General features: G+C 43.2%; 1 long non-coding RNA gene across 2 annotated transcripts in view; it reads right to left on the reverse strand.

Moving 5' to 3' along the window:
* Positions 1-14,862, reverse strand: part of LOC148222462 (uncharacterized) — a 118,107-nt gene extending 103,245 nt beyond the window's left edge. The window contains exon 1 of one of the 2 annotated variants that reach the window (XR_015805970.1): positions 14,788-14,862. This is a non-coding gene — a long non-coding RNA (uncharacterized LOC148222462). Of the gene's footprint in view, positions 1-6,175; positions 6,200-14,787 lie in introns of those variants that run through there. The other variant, XR_015805975.1, reaches the window with a different exon arrangement.
* Between the last annotated feature and the right edge of the window lie 426 nt (positions 14,863-15,288).

The following is a 15,288-nucleotide window of genomic DNA, read 5'->3' on the forward strand; positions in this document are numbered from 1 at the left end:
GACAAGGCACACCAAGTCATCTTGGTGATGTCCTTTATTTGGATTTCCTTCCTTTAATGCTTGAGCTTCCCCCACACAACCCCTGAACTCAAATCCCTCCTCAAAACTCTTCTGCCAGGGAAGGTGATGCTCAGGTGCTGACATTTCCTCAGCACACCCAGCACTGCACTGCTGTTTCTTCTCCAGGTCTCTAATCAGGGAATTTTTTCCATAAGTATTTTCCTTTTGGGGGTAATCTGAGGAAAGGCAGATCATAAAGTAATACCTGAACTAAAATGGGGATAATCACCATTATTCCAGAGCTACACAAGGACTATAGAAAATAATTCTCTGTTGGGTTTTTTAGCCAGTAAAAGACTGAATTCTCTTAGCAGCACTTTAACCCATACACACATTCTTTTTCGGGTTTTAATCCTTATGTTCCTCTGCCATGCAATTCTAAGCAGCTCTCCCCTCTTTATTTCCTGAGCCTGAAGCTTCCACTTCTCCCACGATTGTCTCAGCATTCATGAATTAACCTTGGATGCTGAGCTTTGTCAAAGCTGCTTCCTGACCCCAAGTTTTCACTCAGGAATGTGCATCTGGGCTCAGAACCATGTTTTCAGCTCTCCCAAGTTATATTATCCAAGCCTTTGATTTCAGGGAGGAGGTTCCTGCAGTCCTTAGATGCCTTCTATGTCAATATGTCGGTTTTGAGGCTTTGGGATTTTTTGGTTGGTTCTAGAGAGTTTTTGTTGGTAAGATATTTGAACTGGGGACTGAAATACAGATCTACAGGTAAACAGCACCATAATGAACATAAAAACATAAATAATTTGTTCATAAACAAGGTGAAAGTACTAAATAAACAGTACTAACTTGCATTTTACAACTCTCTTTAAAAGTCCATATAAAAAGGGCACATATTTAATGAATGTCAGGATGCATTATTAAATATCCCAGGGACACCAGAACAAAATATGCCTGAAGAATGAACAGGAACATCAAGGAAAACCTGTATCCACACTCTTCCAGCTCAAAAACACAAACCACAGAACTTGTCAGTCATGTTCACAACACAGGTCTTTTGAAGACTTTTCTATCAGTAAGTGGCAGGCTGAACAGCTGTTAATTTTAGCAGCATTTGTTCTACTTTGTTTACAGTTTTGTTGGGTTTAATGTGCTTTCACACGTTCAGCAGCAGAGCAGCAGTGAACAGTAACTACACTACAGCTAATATATCTATTTATCTATTTATTATCCCAGTGTATCTATATGATATTTACTCAGCTCTCAGGCACCTGAACCTGCCCTTCAATGCCAGTAAAATGCTATTTCATCCCCAAAAACAAGTGAAAAGCAGTCATAGCACTTATTTACACTTAAATACAGCACTTATTTCCACATATATAACATTATTTACACTTATATAGCACTTATTTACACACTGACAGTGGAAGCCACTGAATAGAAAGAGAGGAAAAGTGCTTTGATAAATTTAAAGTACTGCAGGTAGGAAGTGTGCAGATTGTATTGGTGCTCCCAGTTCTGCAGACACTTTGCAAATAGCAAGTTTTTAAGTCTGGCAAGATGACTTTGAAGTGCTGGCCCTGCTGTAGAGGGTCAGGAGTGTGTTGGAGACACCACAGAGATGCTTCACTCTGGACAGGAGGAAAACTGATCAATTTTGGGTTGCTGCTGTGAGTCAGCACCTTCTACCAAAATAAGTCCCAGGATCAATATCCCTGGGTATTACCCTCATGCTCATTCAGCTCTTTAAAAACAAAAATAATTACAAATGAATGGAGCAGAATCACCTCAGCCTGATACAATGCTGTGTATGATCACAATTTAATCCACTTGGGCAAGGCAAAACATGAACAGCCTCTATAAAGTGTAATACAAGCTTTAAAACCCTAGCATAACACAGAAGTAATTTTATATCCTCAAGTGCACTTAAAAAAAAAAAAAAGGTAAATAACTCCAGCAGAGGGGTTAGAAACATATACTGTAGGATTAGAGCACTGAAAGGACTGATTATAAAGTGGACTAATTATAAAGGGGAGAGCAACAGAATTTAAAATATCAGTCTTTGAGGTTAGCAGCCCACAAGCCACATCATGCCCTTGGCCAGGCAAGTTAACTGCAGATAGAGAATTCCAAGGCTTTTATGGCAAAATTAACTCCTCAAAAAAAAAAAAAAGAAAAAAAAAAAGAGAAACTCAAGTAGTTGTCACTGATGCTGAGCCAAAAAAGCTTTCTGGCTTCAGTGCTCCTCTCTGCGAGGTCAGAGGTGGCCACAGGACCTTTATTATTGCTCAGAGTTCATTTGACTTGAATCACCCATGAATGCAATCCAACAAGCTAATTAAAGACATAAAGCTTCTCTTGGATTGGATTAAGGGTTGTCATTTTTTTTTTTTTCCTTTCCCGTAGGAGGATAATTTTTTACAGCCTGAAGTGAAGTTACATATTTTCACAAGACAATACAGAATGAGAAAGGGAAACAAAGAAATACATGCTTTACCAAAAGCCAATAAAAAGGAGACAGATTAGCTTTCAATCACACTGAAACAGGTCAGAGAAGTAAATCTAACTTTGCAGAGCTATAAAGAAAAGATCTGTCTTTGTCTCTGTGGTTTAAATAAAAGTTTGACAAGAAAGTTAATAATATGAAAGAGAAGGGAGGATTTATAAAAATCTCTTTTGCAGAGGTAAATAATTGAAACAAGGCACAGAGCTCAGAAATTATTGTAGCTCCACTTCAGCACGAAAAAAGCCCTCCTGAATTCAGCAGTGTGCAGAATGTCAGGGGAAGCCAGTGCTGCACAAAGCCAGCTTGTGTAAGGGTAAAGCTATTTTGGAAGTTTCACTGTTACAAAAAGTAACCAAAATTTTACCAACTGCAGCCCCTTCAAAAATGGGACTGTACACCAGACTGAGCCCAAATAAACTATAACCCATCCCTATAAACTATCCCCTCCTTGCCTGCTCTGGAGCATCCAAACTGACCAAGATTTTCATAATCCACTTAAACCCCACTCCTCCCTCACAGCAGCCCAGGACAGAAGGGCTCTGACAAGGAAAATCCAAGAAATTCTCAGAGCTAAAACCTCTCCTAAAAGCCCCTGGCACACATCCTGAAGAACAAAGTTTCTAAGGAAACCACCATGGCTTCAAAAATAAAGCAAATTTCCTTCAGCTGTAACTCAGATGGTTTCTTTTCTCCTGCAATTGTGGTGCAGAAAGGTTTCTCTCTGACTCTGTTACAGAAGCAATTTCCATAAAAAACCTTTCAAAAGAGGTGTTCTCTCACCTTAAGCCCAAACTGCTCAACACTTCTTTGTAAGACATAAAAAAAGAAACCTCTATCAGGAGCTCACTTAGCTCACACACTCAGGAGTTAAATGAACTGTTCATAGAAGGAATTATCCTCCCTGGACAGCCTGGTGGAGGCTTTGAAGCTGAGAAAGCAACTTGTTTTTGAGCACCAGCTGGACTTTTTTTTTTAGCTAGCAAATTTGCTGCTAATTCAGTAGTTCAAGGCACCAGTGAGAGTTTCCTATTCCTTGATTTCCCTTGGGCACACCACATTTTTTTCCACTTTGGTGCCCAGGGTCTGGAGTTCATTGCTGTGCCCACGTGGGGATGTGGTGAGGCTCACTGGGGAGAGCCAGAGGTTCTGTGGAGACTTCTGGACTGGTTCAAAGGCATCAAACCGACTCCCTTGATCCCAAATTTTCACCTGCACCTTATCCCTGCCATCTCTAGCTCTGCACAGCCCTAACTTGCAGCAGGATGAGGAATAGATGAACCCCTCAGATGGGAGTGACTATTAAATCTCTCCAGCTTCTGCTCTTGTAGCTTTATTCCCCCCACCATGATCAACTGAATTTTATTTCCTCAAAGCTGCTTAGGGCAATATCCAACTCCCCAGAATCTCAAATTGTTGCTCAGAAATGAGTGCAGATTATTTGGCCTGTCTCCTTCCCAGCTTTGGAATGCTAAACAAAGATGAGAAGCACTCATCGCCTTCATGTTGCCTCTTAGCCAAGATTGTAATTTCAAATATCTGATTATATTCCTCCCCTGATGAGTTCAAAGGAAACAAAAGGCAGCAACTAAGATGCAGGATTTAATTGCAGGAGGAAAAAAGGCTCTGAAGAAGTTTCATGTGACAGAATCAGCAACAAGTGTCATGTGCTATTAAGTGAGTTGTCACATCATGGAAGGTGTGCAAATGAGAAGGAGTAAATCCCACAACAAGAAAGATCTAGAACGTGACATAAGGAATAGAAACACACACAAATGTGAGTGAGACCCTGGATATCCAGAGCTGAGCAAACAGGTAAAGAAAAGAGGCAAACATCAGTTTTGGAAAGGTCAAGACAGAATTTTTTTTTGGTATCCAAATCACCAGGCAAAAATACTGAGCTTTGCCATTGCTAAATCCTGCTTTAGAACTCCAAGTGCACCTTAAAATGCACATTTCTTTCCAAACTAATATTTAGTATTATGCTCAATTTTACCAAGGCTACTCTTACTAGGGAAGACTGATCCAGTTAGAGGAAATAATATTTAAATAATAACACTTGTTTACTTTCATGTTGATAGCAAACATATTCCAAACACTGCTTCTGAATCAAAAGCAGGTGATGGAGGCTATTTTAGACACTTGAGATGGATATTCCAGATCAGGAGAGATCCAGCCTGACTGCAGAGAGCACCAGGAGTGCAACGAGAGTAATCAGAGATCTGCAAATATGACATGATGGGAGATTAAAAACATTATGGTCTGTGTGCCCTGAGAACAGACAACTCATGGGGGACCTCAAAGCCTTCATGCACACAGAGCAGAATATCATCTTTTTCCATACCTAGGACAGATAAGACAAGTCACTCAGTTTTCCTGACTAATTACAAGAAGAAACATCCAGGGTAAATGTCAAGAAAACCTTTCTAGCAGCAGGGATGAGGAGACAGAATAGATTAGCTGAGCATCTCTCTACCATTGGAGATCTTTCAGAACACATTGAATAAATATCTGTCAGGATTAATATACAGCTGATCCTGCCTTGGGGCTGATGGATGAGTTACATGACCTCTCCAACATCCTTCCAGGTTATTCCACAGAGCTCCTCTTGTAACAGTTGCTTACAAAATCAGGAGCTGGATTTGATAACTGAAAGTAATTTCCAGGATTCCTCAGGAGCACACGAGTGGTACAAGATAAATCTCATTTTCAGGGAGCACCGAGCTATTTGTTTCCCTGCTGTTGCAATCACCATCTTTAAGCAGCTGGGAACACACACAGAACTTGGGGTAATTTCCATTATCCAGTTCAGAAGCCAGTTCCAAAGGGTGGTAAATTAACTGCACTGCAATTGTGCTAAGGAACATTTCAGCAAAGATACATCTGTTAAAAGCACCCTTGAAAGGCAGAGACCTTTAAATCTTTAAAGCTGTCCCTTTGAAAGACTTAATTTTTGCAGAAGTGATAAAGGTTTAACTAACATAGCTTGATATCCAGCCTGGGAGATATTGGGGAAACAAATAAAGAGTTTAAACACCATTTTTGAGAATTAAAATGCAAGATCTTCTCCAAGTCATTCACTGGCAAGGCTCCCAAATCATTCTTGCTTAATATAGAATATCTCAAGTTGGAAGGGACCCATTAGGATCAATTAACTTACTAGCTAAGTAAGTTAATTCTCACCTTTAATGCAGCCAGATGGTTCCCAGGAACTAGATGACTGAAAAATGGAAACTTTGGCCTTTCTGAGATCAATTTCAGAGCTATAAGACAACATACTATCTTTTAAATAAAGATGATCTCCACTTGTGGAAGTCATTTGTCAAAGAAAAATATTTTACAAAATTCTGGTGGTGATTTTAAAGAATCCATTCTCTAATGATTCTTGTATAGAACTGACCACCTGAGACCTGAACATCTCCAACCTGAACTCCCTCAGTAAATCTTTCAGACACTGGAAAGAAATGGGCTTTTAAGTTTCCTAAATCAATGGCCTCTGTGACTGTTAGTACAGTCCATTTGGTACACCACCGAGATGATTGAGTTTTGGCTGTTAATTGGGGCTAAAATTGACTTCCAGCCCTGTAAATGGAAGCAGTGCTCGGGCTCCAGGGGCACGTACAGCACGACAGGAGATTCCTGCATGCTGCAAGACACGCTTACCTTGGCCCTGCCTCTGCCCTGGAGCAGCAATCCAACAGAGCCGAGCTGTCTGCAGCCTTTCAGAGCTGCTGGCTGACGAGCAGGAGATGAAAAGCTGCCAGCATCACTCCCTGCTCAGGTCAGGATGAGGTCCTGCCTCCGAGCCCCCCGACCCAGCTGCCTTCCCTCGGCAGAGCCCTCGGCTCCCTGAACCTATTTACAGCACCATCCCTTTTGATCACACAGGCCATTCATCTGCAGCCCATGCAAATTAAATTAAAGCCTCAGCTTTCATCAAAGCTCTCCTGGTTTGTGTTGCAGGATGTGCAGTTTGATCCTGTGGTAGCTCCAGCCCTGAATCCCTAATGCCACTGTGCCATGAGCTGGACCTGGTGTGCTCACCCGAGCGCAGGCAGCTCCTGGAGCATCACAAAAGACAATTATTGCAGTTTTTTTTGGTCTTGGTTGCTACTCCTTGAGTCATGTGAAAGACAGAGAGAGGGGGAGATCCCCTGTGCCCTGGGAATTTTGGAGCAAATCTCTGGAAAAGGAGGTTTGGGGATGCACCCAGAGCGGGATCTGCAGGAAGGCAGAGCAGAGATGGAGAAATGCTGCTTGTCTGCCCATCACCTCTGCCAAAGACTCTTCTAGAAACCAAGGAAATCTCTGAATATGGAAACATGTCTAGAGGAAAACGAACCTAAAGATTTTTATACAAGCAAACTTGGTATGTTGGAGAAGTTCCCATTGGGACTCAACACCCTTCTCATCTCCTCTCCCCATGCCAACAGTGTGTTGGTAAGGAGTAACTGCTTTTAAAGAATAAAAAAAAGAACCCTGTTTCTTCACCATTATTTTGTGAAATCTTTGCAAAAAACAGCTTTTTCTTCTCCCCCAGTAAATTTATTACAAAACCCAGTGTCAGCAGCTGTTCCAAGAATCAGCAGGAGTGACAGGGGCAAAAGTTCATGCCAAAAGCTCAGCTCTTACATTGTTATGAGAAACTGCACAATGAGAAGCATTGGTCAGCCTTGTAGAGGGACAATGACAGCAGTAGGCAAAAATCCCCTCCCAAATCCCAGTTTTACACCATATTTTCCCTGCATTCTTCACCAGAAGGGAATGGTCACTAAGCTGCTTTCCCGAGCTTGTTGACTAACAGCTGGTTGGGGATAAGGTGATGCTGGGCAGCAGCTTTAAAACTTCACCTTGGGCTGCAGATTTCATCTTAGCTACAAATCCCTTCTGGAAAAGTAACAATTTTACCTCCACTACTTCACTTAGCTCACTAAATTGTGTTTTTCATCCTTTCTCTCTAAGAGAGGAAAGAAAAAAGTCATTAAATTCGACACACTAAACCATCCAAGTACTTTATAAGTATAATGCAAACTCACATGTCCCAAGTTTTGTTCTAGTCAGGGTTGTCAGGGTAGCACAGCACTGTTTTATGCAGCTCATGGCCCAAACTGGTGCTTTTGAAGTTACTCCAGCTTATCATTTAAATATGCATTGGTTATTTTATTATTATTTATTCTTTAAAGGGATGTATTATTAATTAGGCAACAGAACAGAGCAGCTTCCCCAGAATTATTCCAGTTGGTGACTGAAAAACATATGCAAGGTGCCATCCAGAATAAAAACCCCCTGGTAGTTCTAATGAGAATTTCACACAGCAAGCTCAACGTTCAGCCTTTCAAAAATAATGGATTGGGGCACAACTTCTCTTCCCAGTTTATCCTGGGCAATTCAGGGGAAAGATTATGGACAGGGAACTGTCTGACATCACCACACAGCAGAGCAGTGATGCTGCTGCAAACACCAACTCCATGGTCCAAGCCCCTTCAAAGACCAAATGGGTCCATGAAATCTCAGGATGAGACTGGTCAAATTATCCCTTAGGCTTCTCTTTAGAGAGCTGAGCTCTTAAAGCCCATCTGTTGTTATTTCAAGGAGTTAAAGATTATAATCCCCCAATTTACCCCCCACAGGTGCAGAGCAGGGGGGGCTCCAGATAAAAACTTCCCTGCACAAACCTCAGGCTTGTGTTCCCAGCTGGCCAACCCCCAGAGCACCCAGATGTGCTCCCCAAGCTCTCTTGGATGTCACATCTCTCTGACAGCTGTTGGAAGTAATTCAACGAAGTTGCATTAAGGCAACTTTAAAGCAAGAAGCCTCCAGGCTAAATTAAAAAAAAAATAAAATTAAAAATTCCATGGGGAATCCTAGAGAAGCTGACATGGCTCTTCTGTTGGGCTGGTCATTTCTCCTTCCTTCCTTCCTTCCTCTTTACTTTTCCCTTCCAGGCTTTAGGCTGTGCTGAGCTGTCTGTTCAGATTTTCAGCCCTAAGAGATGAATTCCCCTCCTGACTCGAGCCCTGCCCGCCCTCACCTCCTGCAATTGTGTGTGTGTAGTTAATCATATGCAGCTACACTGAACCTGATTGTTAAAAGGCTGAGTAAATATAACTACACCCTCGTTATCTTGTTTAAAGGTAGGAAGATTAATTTGAATTCTAACTGGAAATACTGATTCAATGAATAAGCCTGAAATGTAGCGGTTTTCAATTACACTAAGAAATTGGTCTTTTGAATTTTCAAATTATGCGAGGCAAAGCAAGTTCACTTTAATCTATACATGGGGATATATTTGCTGTCTTCACGGTGCTGCATGTCAGTGCATAAGAGCTAAAAGGGAGTGAAAAATCCTAACGTTGGCTGTTGGTGCCCTCCAGGGGCACGGCTGGGTATAAATTTCAACCAAAACATAATTTTTGAGCGTTCAACATACACAATAAATACTGCATATTATTACCCTGCTTTAAAAGGGGGTGAGGGCCATTTTTCATGGTACCCTCAGCAGACAGCTGCTCTCCACAGTCCCACAGACACTGATCAAAGAGAGGGATGCATTTATGTCTGACTACTTCCAGATTCTCTGCGTGGATTCCTAAGGAAAAAACCAGGTTTAAACCCAGTAACAAATCTGAAGGACAAATAGAGGTGGGGGAAAAGCAATCTTGTAACTTCCAGTCACGGTGTGAGTTCTACTAAGTCCATTTTTGGCTTCATACTTGGTCCATCTTTACAAACTGCTGATATCCAGTGCTTTTAACCCTCTGGAACAGGACAGAAAGCATTCCTCTGCCTCAAAGATTGCAGGAGTTCCTTAGAGCAGGGACTGTTAATCCTCATTTTCCTTTGCCATCCCATAACACTACCACAAGACCAGACAACAGAGAGATAAAGGAAAGCAAATAAGCAAAAAACCCTGAACTACCAGTGTCCAAGAGCACCCCACACAAACCCAGAAGATAATCTGTGCATAACACACCTCCAGCACAGAGCTACCTGATGGAATACAAAATTCCTATTTTTCTGGAATTAATGGAGCATTTCCTGTCAGTGCACAGGACTCCACATCTCCCTTCTTCACCTCACAGCATATATTACCAATAAAAGTTGTAGTTGTGGAAAGCTTCTCTTCCACTGAGGTAGGAATGGCACTGCTTGTTTCAGGGGTTGGATTTTCAGCATCTGCTCACAGTTTTCAGCCCACTGTGCATCAATATTAAAATGAATATTTAAATTTCCTGCCAGGCCTAAGCAGGCAGGAGTGCACTGGAGGCTCAGCTCTGAGCCCTGGGATTTCTCCTCCACCAAGTCCAACACCAAAATGCTTCAGAAAAGCCCAGCCCAGGTGCTGCTGACCCAATGCCCCTGTGGGGTATCTGAAGATGAGGAGAATCCCAGAGCTGAAGCTGCTGAGGATGCTCTGCCATGCACAAGGTGCACAAATCAGCTTCTGACAGGACCTGCTGAAAGAGGCACCACTTCCCTCCCCTCTCTGGTCACATCAAGAAACGAGACTTTAAAGATGAGGGAAATACAAAAGTACAAAAGTCTTTGACATAATTAATATCAGAGAATTGTTCCGAGTCTTCTTCCATCTGCCAATTACAAGTAGAAATCGAGTCTGGGAAGTTTCTGCAGATCATCTTTATGCAATTAGGATTTGTGATGAACTACCCAGCTCCAGCACGATCCCAAGTGGAAAACCAGGAGCAGCAGTGACACAAGGTCAGTCCCAGTGTTCCACATCCCCACAAACCACAACGTGCACCCCTGGATTGCTGCTGGGTGTCACTGCACAGCTCAGGCTGAAAAATCACCGGGAAATCAGAATGGCAGGTAATTAGCAACACATGCTGTGTCCCATTACTCGGTTTTGTTCTCCTTAAATCCCTCCCCACTCAGGCTCTCTCTCCCACTGCTTCCAGGGGTTATTTGGAGCTCAGACCTGAGCAGGAGCTTGGCTCCCAGCAGTGCCTCTGTGCAGCCTGACACACCTGAGGTCACACTGGTCCCAAAACTGGACCCTGAGCATCCAGAGACCTGAAGGAGCAGTCAGAAACCCCGAGTGTGCTCCAGCTCATCCAGCAGGAGCACAGCTCCCTCCTGTCAGCTCCCTGTCACACATCAGGCTCTCATTAGAGAGGAACAGCAGCTAACAAAGCAGCCACTAAACCAAAGCATCAGGGGTCTGGCCCATGGGGACCCTTGGGCTGCACAGTTTTTCCCTGGGAAGGCTGCAGAAAGGAGAAGCATCCCCAACCAATCCTGCCTCTTCCAAGCCCTTTTCACTGCCATTTAGTCAAGGTGGGAGTTCTGGAACAACAGTTTGTATTGTAGTCCATGTTTTCTGCCTGCAGGAGCAGGAAGGGAAAGGGGGTGTGTTTGTTTGGATCACCTGCAGAGCCAGCCCTGGACGCTGCTGAGGATTGCACCCTCTCCCCAGCACCTGCAGGTGGCACGGCCTTCCTGCACATCTCTAACCCATGCTCCATAATCACATTCCAGGAAAAAAAAAAAAAAAAAAACAACAAAAAAACCACCATACTTTCTGGATGAAGAGAGGTTTCAAAGATCATAGACTGATTTATGATTTATTTTGTTCAAAGCCATCAATTTAAACAATTGCTTTATTTTCCTGAGGCTGTGCTGGATTAGATTTAGAAAACATTGACAAGGAAAGATTAATGCTGGAGAACATAAAATGAGTTACAGGAGACTGACAATGAAATACACAACCAGCACTGTGCTCAGAACAGCAGAATATGAAGACTCATGGAAAGTACAACTCATATTGATCACAACAGCAGCAAACACCTAAAAATAACAAAGCAGTGCCCATCCTGGGAATTAAAGTCCAGCCAGCAATTTTAGCTTGATAACCTTTCACTGACAAGTTTTTGCAGTGAATAATCTTTTAACTCCTACAGGGTATTTTACCCCCTCTGCCAGGCTGCCACACAGCACAGGTATAGTCACTTGTGTCACCCCTCCAGGTGGAACAAACTGAAAACTAGTATTTCAGGGGACTTAAATGGAGTTTTTTCAGCTTGAAACACTTTAAAATAATGTATCCACACTGAAAAAATCAGAATTTATATCATGGCCTTCTGCAGGCACTGGTCATGTAAAAAAGTTCAGCCCAAGGTGCAGTTGGATGTTGTCCCATATCCATGTGCTGGCATCACTGAGTCTTCCACAGCTGCTTTTACCTTTGTGCACAGTGACACACACTCAGCTGACCCCCATTCTCTGCCTTTAGCCTCTGTGCACAGATAGAAAACCAGGAAGGACAACTTTTCTTTAAGTCTTGAAAGGTTACAGCTCAGCCATGAAGGATTTCCACCAGCAGTGAAGTTCACCAGCTGCTTTTTCAAGGCACAATACAACCCCTGGAATATCCATGCCCAGTGGGGAAATAATTTTGTCCAAACTTACACAGGTTTGCTCAAGGGAATTAACAGAGAATCTGTTCTATTGCACTTCTCTTGAGGCAGAGATGCTCCATGAGTTTCCCCACAAATGTTTTACACTCCACAGTGCTCACAGCATCCCCTTTCCCAGCCTTATTGTCACTATCCAATAAAAAAAATCTCACTGTCTCTACATTCAAGCTATCAGGACATTGATTCCAGTAGGAAAAAAATGCATCAATATACTTAAACTTGGCTCAGCTGCCACAAAATGGGAAGGAAACTTTGGGGCCCAACCACTAAAAATTGATGGTTTTGCAGCAAGCCTGTGGTACCTCAGCCACAGAATCAAGTGATTCATGGCATGACAGCATTTCAGTAATCACAACTCTTTTGAAAATAAAACTCCAGTTAATCAGGGTGGTCTTGTTTCCCTTAAATACATTAAAAAATCATTACCTCAAGTACCCATTACATCAATACAGCACTTTTTAAAGGGACAGCATCAGACAACTCTGAAGGGCTTTTCAGATGCTGCTTTTCCAGCCTTCTGTCATCTCCATAATGGCCCAATTCTTTCAGTCAACAGCTAGAAACATTAAACTTCTATTTTCTCTGCTCAGAGCTCCTTGCTGCCCTTTACTGGAACAGACTCTTGTCGAGCTTAGGAAGGAAATCAGACTACTCATACATATCAGCACTTTTTCTCCCCTGGGTCTAACTTTAAAGCAGACAACATGTTTCAGAAATATTAATTTACATGAGATATTTTAAGTGCAGCATAGGAGTTTCCCAGAGTTTGCCTTCTCATGCTTCAAGCTTCATTAATCAACTCAGCCCTGCCAAAATATATTGTAGGAAGATGTCTGTAGCCTCTGGTCTAAGGCATAATCACAGCTCAGAGTGGAATGGTTACAAGCCAATGTCTCCACTTTAACCAGGACACAGGAACCCAAACCTCCTGGCAGCTGCACAATGCTGCTGTTAACTCCTCCACACTGGCAGGATTCTCATGCTAAAAAGGGAGAAAAGCAAGAAAAGCGGAGCACAGAAAGAGGGGAGAGTCAGCAGCTTGGAAAAGGGCAGACCTAGACAATGGTGGGAGAACCATGGAAGGAGAATCATGGTTTGCACAGGAGCTGCCAGGGGGCCAGTCTGGTATGCTCATGAAGGAAGGGGAAAGCTCCTCTCCACCTTTAAAAGTTTTCTATAACTTCTCACCACATTTCAGGTTGTGCTTTTGGGGGAGCTCAAAGAGCAAACCCCACTGAGGCAGCACTGAGCACATCCCTCCCCCTGCCCTGACAGGAAAAGTGTTCCCACACTGAAGAGCTGGGTGACAAAAATGCTGTCTCAGAGCCACAGGGAGGAAATAACAGAACAACAGCAGCAAAGCTGAAAAGCCCTGAAGATCAACAATACTCCAGCCAGAGTGAGAGTTGTCACTGCTGTGTGAGAACAGAGCTTCTGACACCCATGACAGCCCCTCACAGCAAGCTGGAAACAGGAGCCAGGAATCCTCTCCCAAACTTCTCCCCCTTTGCTCCGGGGCCCTGACTCTCACAGGGACACCCACACACCACCTGCTCTCATGTGGATGCCACCCACACCTGACACTGCCCTCTGCAAGAGCCTGCCAGCTCTTCCTCTGCTGGCCTGGAACACTTGAGCTCAGATCACCTGGAAAGCTCAGGCTCAGGCTTAAAACAGGCACAGCAGTCTCCTCCTGAGCTGGGCTCAGCTAACAAACAAATCTTGTGCCATTCCAAGTGGAAAAGGTTTCTTCTTTGCCTTCTGTGTTCACGTGGATGTTGCCCCCAGAAATGGCAGCTGAGGGATTTTTCTGTAGGATTCTCTTTGTTTCTGCTGCACCAGCAGGATCCCAGCTCCACGCTCTGTCTTTAAGTGACAGAATAGCTTATGTGGTCATGCAAAAGCACATGAAAGTCTAAAACTACCTTAAGTAAATCTACCCTTCTTCTGGACCAGTCCCTTCCACTCCCATCCACCAGCCTAAGACAAAGTACCACTATAAAGCTGACCATTATATTTTTACAGAAATTAGATTTCTAAATGCTTTCTGATTTTATTTAGTGCTCAAATACTCCAGTTCAGCTCAGCACAGAAAGGAAATTATTCCTGCTTTCCCCAGAGAAAAATGGTAGCTTATATTGCACAGAAAAGGTATTTCCCCCCAAAAAAATGCCTTGGCTTAAGACCAACAACAGCAGATCTCAGGCCTGTACCAATAAGAGATTCTCAGCACTAAACTCAGGAATTTCCCTCTTTAAAAACCTCTGAATAAGAAAGAGTTCCTGTTAGTATTACTCCTAGAGCTGAGAGACCTTCAGATATCAAATCCTGGAATTATTCAGTTACTCCATGCTGAAAGAGCAATTTCATACTACTTGTGGAGGAAGGCATTTAAACACTGATCACTGAGCTTCACAAAAATTTATTCTGTGTAACCAGAATCAAAGCTGGGTTTCCAGAAGAATTAGCACTTGGAGCCCTTTGAGAGCTTTTTTTCCTCTCTTAACAAATAAGACACAGCTCATGTCACACTCACACCAACCCAGCCTTGTACTCACCCAGCCAGGAGGACAAAAACAACACCAGCAGCCAGGGAAAAAGGAAGCCCTTCTATACTAGAAATAAGTATTAAACTTCAAGTATTATATAAGAAATAAGTATTAAACTTTTAGAGGACTCTCCACCAGGGCACAGAAACCTCTGAGCAGCTGAGAGGAAGAGCCCCAGGAGTCAGCTCTTCATCATCCCCTGCAGCTGCAGGAGCCCCAGCACCACCCATCATCCACCCTGTGCCCACCTGTGCCCACCTGTGCCCACCATCACACCCTTCCCTCTCACCAGACAGACTCAAATCACGGCATGGTCTGGCAGAAAACATCTCATGGAAACCCCAGGAGCCTCATCCACAGACACCGTGGTCCCATGGCAGGGAGGTGTTGGCTCTTCTGAGGCAGTGACAGCTCAGAACTTTCTGTTGTGTAACAAATGTTAGCATTGAAAGGTTGTTCCCACCTCAGAATCAATTGCTGAAATATTTTACTCCTCCCGTGTTAGTGTTTAGCATTTTAAGCATTCCCTGTTTTTCCTTTGTAGCAGGAAGAATCTGGAGTGCTTGAACACACACCAACAAAGGAGTTCAAGGAGTCTTGCAAAGCTCTGCCCAGAAAAATTTCAAAGTACAAATGTTTCCTGAGATTGGTAAACACTGAGACTTGGTAAGTGCCACTGGTGTCACTTAAACAGAGGGACAAAAGACTCTGCTGTCACCCAAATCCAGCAGCTCAATCCACACTCACCCCAAATTCTGAAGCAAAAAATTCCCAACACCCATTCCATCTC

This window comes from Sturnus vulgaris, chromosome 11, assembly GCF_052056855.1.
Source record: "Sturnus vulgaris isolate bStuVul1 chromosome 11, bStuVul1.hap1, whole genome shotgun sequence".
Taxonomy (NCBI): Eukaryota; Metazoa; Chordata; class Aves; order Passeriformes; family Sturnidae; genus Sturnus; species Sturnus vulgaris.